We start from the raw sequence: 10,609 nt of genomic DNA on the forward strand, positions 1-10,609 counted from the left end.
ATGAAGGACTGGAAGTACCGGACACACAAGAAGACACCAAAGAGTGCAAAATTACAAGAAGAAACCAAGAAGGATGTAGATATAGTGCTTGAGTAGCCAACTTTAATTTTTGTGATGATTTTATAACACGAGTTAAATCTAATAAAATGGTCAGGAAACATTTTTCAGTTTTTACTCTGGTGCCATACAGCCCACCTTCGCCCTCATGGTCTCAATCCTCGTCAGCCCTTACCCCCCCTGAATATTCCAACACCCTCCCTAATTACAATTCCTGGGGAAAATACTGAGTCGTTCAGAGGCCAACAAGTGGTTCTTTCATCTCCTTCAATTTTCTTAAACCTGGCAGTGACACTCTGTACCTCAAAATAGCATCCCGGAACCCCCATATTCATCACCGTGACATGATGGTGATGTGTATTGTATAATGTATGCCTTGAGAGGTATCATTTGAAAAGTCTTGATCTATTGAACATTAATATCCTGTTGGATTGTGTGTACTACCATTGTATAAGAAGTTATGAAGAAGTGCTATATGTCTGTCATTGAAATATGTGGTAAGTCGAAAACTTACTTTAGTTCAGGCCTCAGGCTTCTCACCAGGCCTCTTATACAAGGCCTTATGTCTCAGGTTCTCTTTCTACTACAGCCCACAGCCAGCCTTTCAGTGGCAACAAAGGAGCAACTGACACTGACAAGACAGATTTACATCAAGATCAGCCAGACAGCCATTGATGGCCCATTAAGGAGAATCCACTCTCCCAAATGGTACATGATGGAGGTGGCCGAACCCCTGTGATACAGCAAGGCTCTTTCTAGCAGCTGGAAAAAAGTATAAAAGAGGGACAGTGACATCACCTCTTGGCCTCTCTCCTCCCTCATCTCAAAGCCTGGAAGATCACTGGGAAGACAAAAAGACTTTGAACTGGGCAGATTGGTCCCATGCTGAGAAGAGAATTCAGCCTGGGGCCTGCCTGTGGGGTGAGAAAAGCTGTCTGATTCATGTCTTGCTTAGTCTGATAACGTTTAGAATTTAGACTGAGATTTTATTTTTATTTCATATGTAACCAACTTTCACCTTTATGCCGAACACTTATCACCACTTAACCACTCTCTTTCCGCAGTCAATAAATGGATTTTAGTGTTTTATCTTTACCAGTCAGTTTCTCTACAGTGCTTGGGGAATCTGCTCAAGCTGGTGCATGTCCACCAAACATTACTGAGTTTGCCTTGTTCAAGAGAAGGTCTCGAGCAGAGTCAGATGGTACATCACTGGGGTGCAAGGCTGAGGCTGGGGGCATTGACTAGAGTCTCCCTGTTTATAATTCATGAGCATTCATGCAACCCAGCTAGGTGTGTGTCTCCACATGGTGATGGCTGAGCGATCACAGCACCTGGAGGGGTTTGCTGCTTATCACTAGCATAGTATTGTGAGAGACAACCCAGGCTGGAGAGTTTAAGGGGACTCAGCGGTCCCACAGGCTAGGTTGTACCCCAGGGGGATGGCACACTGACCATTACACATTTTTCCCCCCATTGATCCTGTTACAGTCCAGTTTTTCTACTGTGGAAGCAAAGATGTTTGAAAGGCAACAGTCGCAATTCCAGAAAGTAACGTAACTAAATTTAATATCCCTGTGGCAGGAAAAACAACACAGTGGCCCCACAGTGTAGCATTTAATTTCAGAAAGGGGAACTACACAAAAAGGAGGAGGTTAGTTAAACAGAAATTAAAGGGTACAGCACCAAAAGTGAAATCTCTGCAAGCTGCATGGAAACCTTTTAAAGACACCATAATAGAGGCTCAACTTAAATGTATGCCCCAAATTAAAAACCATAGTAAGAGAACCAAAAAAGAGCCACCGTGGCTAAACAACAAAGTAAAAGAAGCAGTGAGAGGCAAAAAGGCATCCTTTAAAAAGTGGAAGTTAAATCCTAGTGAAGAAAACTGAAAGGAACATAAACACTGGCAAATGAAATGCAAAAATACAATTAGGAAGGCCAAAAAAATTTGAGGAATAGTTAGCCAAAGATTCAAAAAGTAATAGCAAATTTTTTTTTAAGTACATCAGAAGCAGGAAGCCTGCTAAACAACCAGTGGGGCCACTGACTGATCGAGGTGCTAAAGGAGCACTCAAGGACGATAAGGCCATTGTGGAGAAACTAAATGAATTCTTTGCATCGGTCTTCACGGCTGAGGATGTGAGGGAGATTCCCAAATCTGAGCCATTCTTTTTAGGTGATAGATCTGAGGAACTGTTCCAGATTGAGGTATCATTAGAGGAGGTTTTGGAACAAATTGATAAATTAAACAGCAATAAGTCACCAGGACCAGATGGTATTCGCCCAAGAGTTCTCAAGGAAGTCAAATGTGAAATTGCAGAACTACTAACTGTTGTCTGTAACCTGTCATTTAAATCAGCTTCTGCACCAGATGACGGGAGGATAGCTAATGTGACACCAATTTTTAAAAAGGGCTCCAGAGGTGGCCCTGGCAATTACAGGCCTGTAAGCCTGACTTCAGTACTGGGCAAACTGGTTGAAGCTATAATAAAGAACACTATTGTCAGACATATAGATGAACATAATTTGTTGAGGAAGAGTCAACATGGTTTTAGTAAAGGGAAATCATGCCTCACCAATCTACTAGAATTCTTTGAGTTTGCTTAGATTTTCAGAAAGCCTTTGACAAGGACCCTCACCAAAGGGTCTTACACAAAGTAAGCTGCCCCGGGATAAGAGGGAAGGTTCTCTCATGGATTGGTAAATGGTTAAAATATAGGGAAAAAAGGGTAGGTATAAATGGTCAGTTTTGAGAATGGAGAGAGGTAAATAGTGGTGTCCCCCGGGGTCTGTTCTGGGCCCAGTCCTATTCAACGTATTTATAAATGATCTAGAAAAGGGGTAATCAGTGAGGTGGCAAAATTTCCAGATGATACAAAATTATTAAAGATGGTTAAGACCCAGGCAGACTGCAAAGAGCTACAAAAGGATCTCACAAAACTGGCAACAAAACGGCAGATGAAATGTTGATAAATACAAAGTAATGCACATTGGAAAGCATCATCTAACTATTGTGGCAAATTGCCGGCACTAATATGATGGGTCTCGCGCTTTCTCTTCTTGGCGGGGGGTTCAGGGCACTGTTTCTTGCCCCTGAACTGGGGTATTAACTGCCACACTAGTGTCCTAGAGGAGGGGAGTGGAGAGGGAGGGACCGGGGCCTGCCCTCTACTCCGGGTCCCAGCCCAAGGGCCCTAGGGATAGCGGTAAAACACTAGAACTAGCGGTTCCTTCCCTGGGCTACTTCCCACTCCTGCCATTCAGCTTGTGGGGCTTCCTGCCCTCCCTCTGCACCAACCAGGTGTCCCTTTACCGAGGGTCTTGGTCTTCTTAGTCCACCGCAGCACTTCTCCAAACTCTCCTCTGCTTCCCTTCAAACTGCTCTCTGCTCCAACACCAATCCACTCCGCTTCAACTCCTCCAAACTGCTCTCTGCTCCAACACCAATCAACTCCTCCTCTTGTCTGATTGAAGCAGGGGGGGTTTATCATGTGACTGGCTTCAGGTGCTTTAATTGGCTTTAGGTGCTTTAATTAATTTATAGCAAACTTTCTTCCCTCTACAGGCTCCCTTCTAACACTCTCCTGCTGCCCTCTGACCATGCTGTATCACACTATACATATACAATGATGGGGTCTAAATCAGCTGTTACCACTCAAGAAAGAGAACTTGGAGTCATTGTGGATAGTTCCCTGAAAGCATCCACTCAATGTGCAGCAGCAGTCAAAAAAGTGAACAGAATGCTGAGAATAATTAAGAAAGGGATAGATAATAGGACAGAAAATATCATGTTGCCTCTATATAAATCCACGGTACGCCCACATCTTGAATACTGTGTGCAGATGTAGTCGGCCCATCTCAAAAAAGAGAGATTGGAATTGGAAAAGATTCAAAAAAGGGCAACAAAAATTATTAGGGGTATGGAACGGCTTCCGTATGATTAATAAAAGACTGGGACTTTTCAGCTTGGAAAAGAGATGGCTAAGGGAAGATATGACTGAGGTCTATAAAATCACAACTGGTGTAGAGAAAGTAGATAAGGAAGTATGGTTTACTACTTCTCATAACACAAGAACTAGGGGTCACCAAATGAAATTAATAGGCAGCAGGTTTAAAACAAACAAAAGCGGGTATTTCTGTCGTGACACCGCTCCTCCGCCAACGGGACGAGCTCCCCGAAGCGGGCGCTCCGGGGCATCGGGTCTGCACTTAGGGGGACGAAGCACAGTCAACCTGTGGAACTCCTTGCCAGAGGATGTTGTGAAAGCCAAGACCATAAAAGGGTTCAAAAAAGAACTAGGTAAATTAATGGAAGATAGGTCCATCAATGGCTATTAGCCAGGATGGGCAGGAATGGTGTCCCTAGCCTCTGTTTGCCAGCAGCTGGGAAGGGGCGACGGGATGGATCACTTGATGATGACCGATTCTGTTCATTCCCTGGGGCACCTGGCACTGGCCACTGTCGGAAGACAGGACACTGGGCTAGACGGACCTTTGGTCTGACCCAGTAGGGCCGTTCTTTATGTTCTTATGTAATTAGAAAAAATAATCCTAACCTGAGGTAAAACTAGTCCAGCCCCGGAGCACCCCGGGAGTCAGCACCTATGCTGTGAACCACGTGCATGGGGAAGTGGGATCCACCAGCGTCGCAGGGGTGCAGGTGGGGGTAAATGGGGCTACCTCATGACATATTAAGATGCGGTAAATAATGCTGCCTTGAGGGAGGCAGGGATAGGGGCAGCCAAAGGTCTCGAAACTGCAGATGGAGGCATAAAAAAAGCCTCTGTCTCACCACATATTTTGCAAAAAGATGCATCCGATGAAGTGAGCTGTAGCTCACGAAAGCTCATGTTCAAATAAATGGGTTAGTCTCTAAGGTGCCACAAGTCCTCCTTTTCTTTTTGCGAATACAGACTAACACGGCTGTTACTCTGAAACCTTACACATATTTTGCAAACACCAAAAGACACGGGGTGGGGTGGGGGGGCTGGAAGAGGAGGGGAGAGACCAGGTCACATCTGGGGGAGGGAAGTGATTGGCAAGGGAGAGGGGGGGAGGACTGGGGTTTTCCTGCCTTTAGCAGGACAGCAGAGCCTCCTTCCATTTGGCGCCCCGTGTGCATCTGGGGGTGGCATATCGCTGGAGGCTGCTCCCGTGGGTTGAGGCAGTGGGGATTTCCCCAGCCTGCAGGGGAAGGGCTGCGCGAGGATTTCCCCGGCTCCCTTGCCTGCCCGTGCCCCCCCCAACCCCCCCCGCTTACCGTCTATGTTCTCCCCGTCGCTGACAGGCAGCAGGTTGCAGCCCGTGTCCTGGGGGCTCAGCTCGGGCTCGGGGCGGTAGGAGTGGGCCTATCCCCCGCGGCTCGGGGCTAGAGGAGACGCGGCAGGAGGCGGTGTTCCCCCTCTTCCTTCGCCGCCTAGCCCCGGCCGCCCGATGGAGGGGGAGCCCGGCACCGCTGGCGGCGAGAAGAAAACAACAAGTGGGCGCGGAAGAGCCAGCAGAGCAGAGGGCGCCCTGCCCTACGGGGTGGGGCGGGAGGGGGGGGAAAGGCAGCTGCCTGAAAGTGACCAGTAAAAAGTGATGGGGCCCTGCCCCGTTCCGGCGCCCCTGCTGCCCTAGCATCGTGAGATTTTCCCGGGGCGCCCAGATTGGCTGGGGACCTTGGGCACGGCCCCGTGGGCCTGTGTGTTAATCTACTCCACTGCTCTAGCCCTCAGGGCCCAGCTAGGGTTGCCACCTGCCTAATCGCACAAACCCAAACACCTTTGCCCTGCCCCCCTGCCCCAAGGCCACACCCCTGTCCTGCCCCTTCTCCGAGGCCCCACCTCCCCAGCCTCCTCCCTCCGTCGCTCACTCTCCCCCACCCTCACTCACTTTCACCAGGCTGGGGCAGGGCGTTGGGGTGCGGGAGGGGGTGCGGGCTCTGGGCTGGGGCCAAGGAGTTTGGAGTATGGGAGGGGGCTCTGGGCTGAGCCTGGGGCAGGGGGTTGAGGTGCAGGAGGGGGTGTGGGAGGGGGCTCAGGGCTGGGGGAGAGGGTTGGGGTGCAGGAAGCAGTTCAGGGTGTTGGGCTCTGGGAGGGAATTTGGGTGCGGGAGGGGACTCTGGGCAGGGGTAGTGGGTTGGGGTGCAGGGGGGGTGAGGGAGGGGGTGCAGGATCTGGGAGGGAGTTTGGGTGGGGGAGGGGGCTCTGGGCTGAGCCTGGGGCAGGGGGTTAGGGTGCGGGAGGGGGCATTGGGGTGCAGGCTCCGGCTGGGTGGCGCTTACCTCAGGCAGCTCCTGGAAGCGACAGCATGTCCGACAGCAGCTCCTAGACTCAGGGGTGGCCACGTGGCTCTGCGGACAGCCCCTGCCTGCAGACACCGCCCCCTCAGCTCCCACTGGCTGCGGTTACCAGCCAATGAGAGCTTCAGAGTCGGGGTTCGGAGTGGGGGCAGCATGTGCTGCGAAGACCCCCTAGCTGCACCTCCGCCTCGGAGCTGCTGCCAGACAGACCAGCTGCTTCTGGGAGCGGCACGGAGCCAGGGCAGGTAGGGAGACGGACTTTTAGCGGCCTAAAATCTCCTGGATTGGCTTCAGTAGCCTCTGGGAGATTGAGCCTGATTCTGGGAGACTCCTGGCCAAACTGGGAGGGCTGACAACCCTATGCCCAGCATCTATCTTCTGTCCTTCCCACCAGTACACAGCTGGCTCAAGGCGTCCGGCTCACATCTCGCTCCCGCACGCAGCTGGACCGTGGCCCAGCAGCTTGCAGGCTCAGTGAAGTTCCCTCACAGCTACAGCCTCTCCCCAACCCTTCTGCAAGCCGATTCCTTCCTGTTTTTCACCTTGTGCTTCGGCTCTTCAAAGTCGACTCCTTCCTGTTTTTCACCTTGTGCTTCAGCTCTTCAAAGCCGTTTCCTACCAATGCCTAGAATGGTTCAGCCTGAGGAGAGAGTTAAAGAATTCAGGAAAGATGTGCTCCATGTGGGCGGAGGGAAGTGATTTTGTACCGTTTTTCAGCCAAGGGCTTGACCATGTGAAAAAGGACTGCAGAGGCAGCCACATGAAAGGTTCGTGTCGGGTTGCAGCAACGGGGAAAACAGAAAACGAAGGGTGACGTGACAGCAGCAAAGCCCCAGCTCACAATTACTAGTGTGCATGCATGCAGAAAGGAAAACCAGACATACAGGGAAAAGATAGCAGGAGATCGGGTGGAGGCCGTTGGCAGTGCAAACATCCCATTAGAAAAAAACGGACCATCCCAAAATGCGAAAATCCCTAATCGAGCATGTATGAAATGGGGGCTGTGTCCCACAAGCGAGTCCATCTTCCCCACGCATCTTTGAACTAAACAAGCAACAACGGAGCGCTGAGCAGAAGGATCGGACAGTAGCTGTCATTGTGGATGACTATACAGACAGCCTACACTGGCATGTTGCAAATATTCTAATACCGCGGATGCAGGTTTCAGACGGTCGTCCAGCTGCTGCCACGCTCGTCGAAATGGTGGAGTTGGGACGTGTTAACAACTCCACAATTGCACAAGCTGTTACAAAGACCCTTCTACAACATGAAATTGACTTGTCAAATGCCGGGGCTTATGTGGCAGGTAATGCAAAATACCTGTGGACGTCGTTCAAAGACAGGTTAAGAGGCATTTTAACCAACTGCTTTCCTGTGACCTTCTGGGCACACATTACAGCTTTAGCAGGCGAGTGCTGGCACCGTTTCTATACAGAAGTGGACCATCTGTGCGCTCTCATAAAAAAGCTGTTCTGTGAAACCCCCACTCAGATCTGCTCGCTTTAGAGACTACCTTATCGTCCAAGGAGTTGAAAGCCCGACACTACCTCCGGAACCAGTTGCAACAAGGTGGAACACTTGGTTTAAAGCCATAGACTATCACAAGCATTGTGTGGAGTACAACAAGGGGTTCGTTGCTCGGGAAATCGACGTGGAGGACACAACTGCCGTTTTAGAGGAGCTACTTGTTTTATTGCAGAGCCAATCGCTTGCGGCAAATTTAATTTACCTAAGCGGGAGCAACCCCACTTGTTCAGACACTCCTTACGTTTGAAGCACAGTCGACATTATCAAGAGCAGTGGACAACCTTGCATCTGATTTGCCAGTAATGCTTCAATTCACAGGACGGCATGCACTGGACCATCTCAAGTGTCAAGTTTTTCAAAGCCGTGCAGAGAAACTGCAGGGCACATAAATACAAACAGCCAGCACAGGTTGCCCACGATGTGAGAATCCTTAATCTCAAGCGAGTTTGTGTACTCTCCCACCACTGCAGTGGCTGGGGATGGAGTATTTCGCTGCTAAGCTCTGTACCTGTGGGTGAGTGGGAGGTTTATCTGAGCATTGTAAATGAACTTCCTCATACCAATGACATTTCTCTCTCCTGTTTTTGGTAAAAGCATGGACAAACGTTTGCCAAAACTTAGCCAGATTGCTCGAGGTCTTTTGGCAATCCCGTGCAATTCAGTTGACGCTGAACGTGGTTTCTCCAAATCTGGACAAGTGCTAACCCCGCAATGTCACTGTATGTCATTGGAAAGCATGAAGATGTATGGCCAAATGAGTTGTAATGTGCCCTAAGCGTGTGTCAATGAATATCTGTATGCTGCTACAGGTGATATACCATAGAACGTTAATTTACTTTAAGCAGAAATGTAATTATGCCAAATTTCCCTGTGCTGTTAGAGCGTTGCGTAAAGCAATAACCCAACTTTTATTTTCATTGCAGAGTCTTGTGCGGCAAGAATTTTGTTTTATGTTTATTGTGATGAAGATGATCACTTAATACATTTGTTATGTTCTAAAACTGACAATTTCGGTAGCCAAAAACAATTTCAAAAGTGTCTGTAAACAGTGTAATGCAGGCTACTGCATTTTGGTGCCGTAAAGGGTTACGTATTGCTCAGGTTTGTCGAGCCGTGTATTTTTGGTATTAATATAATGCATATCTGATATTTCCAAAATATACAGCTTTGAAAATCTGAAATTAGTTTGTTTTCATTGCTGGAAAACACTGGCCCTACCTATCTGCAACAGAAATGGACAGCACTGTTGTATTAATTTAGATGGAATATGTGGGCCAAGGGTATTAACACACCCCAGTCACTGGCCAACATTAAATCGTGGCCAACAAGGTTTGGAGTTTGGTATACAGAGATGTTAGCCTGCTTCGTCGCATGGCAACCATGCCATTCAAAAGTCCTGTAACCTTTTATTAAAGATAAAGACATCTTCTAAAAACAGTGACAGCATTTGCAATGTCAGGTATTAAATAAGGCTTTTGTTTTAACAGCATCCCTAGTTCCCCTTAGCAGGAGAGAGTTTTAGAAGGAAAAACTCCCTTCTTTGACAGTTTCTTAGATGGTTTGGAGTCCTGTTATAACTTCTTGGTTCCAGGATAAGAGAGAAACAAAGTGGGTGAGGTCATATCTTCCGTTGGTCCAGTAAAAAATACACTTCACCCACCTTGTCAGTCACTTGGATGGTGTTGAGGATTCAGCCGGCACCAGCAGGGGTCACGGTGTCATCTGGGTCCCTCTCTCTGGCCCAGTCTGTTCAGAACATCTTAGATTTAGGGTGACGAAAGTCCAGAGTCCCAGGAAACGGGAGGAAGGGGGGCAGCCGCAGTGATGGTCTTCAAATATTTGAAAGGCCGCCATAAAAAAGATGGAGAAAAGTCGTTCTCCCCTGCCACAGAGGGCAGGACAAGGGGCAGTAGGTTCAAACAACAGCCCAGCAGATTTAGATTAAATCTCAGGAAAAACTCCCTCGCTGTACAAGCAATAGGAGAATGGAGCAGATGCCCAGGGAGGTTGTGGAAGCTCCTTCCCTGGAGACTTTCAAAAGAGGCTGTCTTGGATGGTTTAGACACATCAAATCCTGCATCTTAGACTAGGTGACCTTGGCAGTCCCTTTGAAGTGACACTCACTTCAGTAGCCTCTGTCTGTGCTTCCGTATTGTGCCCACAAAGTCTCTTTGTTTAATAGCCCCTCCCCTCATTATTTTGTCCACCAATCAGGCAAGGGCACCTCAGCAGCCTGGCACGGCATGGCTTCTGCTGTGGGGGGAGACACAGCTGGCAGAATTTCCGACCCACCAATTTCGGTTCATTGGCTTCCAGATTTACATTTTCTTGGTCGTCAGGCACAGACTTAACCCAGTCCAGGAGTTCTATCAGGAGCTGTTTTGTGTCGGCTAATTCCTGTTTTCTGTCTCCCACCAGCTTTTGTGATCATAAATTAGTGGGACTTCTTTGGAACGTCCTCATGCTTTTTACAGCTGAGCTCACAACTGGAATAAATATGCAGGCTCAGTTATGACAACAGTGGGGCCCACGCCTGGGGCATAGGTGCCGACTCCGTAGGTGCTCTGGGGCTGGAGCACCCACGGGGAAAAATTAGTGGGTGCTCTGCACCCACCAGCAGCCAAGTTCCCCCCCTGCGCCCCACCTCCTCCTCCTCCTCCCCTGAGCATGCCGCATCCCCACTCCTCCACCTACCTCCCAGTGCTTGCTGCTGCCAAACAGCTGTTTGGTGGCATAGCA

General features: G+C 49.1%; 1 long non-coding RNA gene across 2 annotated transcripts in view; it reads right to left on the reverse strand.

Annotated features, from left to right (window-relative positions):
- The window catches only part of LOC142069864 (uncharacterized), a 29,163-nt gene extending 18,815 nt beyond the window's left edge, over positions 1-10,348 (reverse strand). Inside the window, exons 1-3 of one of the 2 annotated variants that reach the window (XR_012665831.1) lie at positions 9,531-10,348; positions 6,326-6,983; positions 5,321-5,515 (exon numbers count right to left, since the gene is read on the reverse strand). This is a non-coding gene — a long non-coding RNA (uncharacterized LOC142069864). The remainder of the gene's footprint in view (positions 1-5,320; positions 5,516-6,325; positions 6,984-9,530) is intronic. The other variant, XR_012665830.1, reaches the window with a different exon arrangement.
- Between the last annotated feature and the right edge of the window lie 261 nt (positions 10,349-10,609).

This window comes from Caretta caretta, chromosome 23, assembly GCF_965140235.1.
Source record: "Caretta caretta isolate rCarCar2 chromosome 23, rCarCar1.hap1, whole genome shotgun sequence".
Lineage (NCBI taxonomy): Eukaryota > Metazoa > Chordata > Testudines > Cheloniidae > Caretta > Caretta caretta.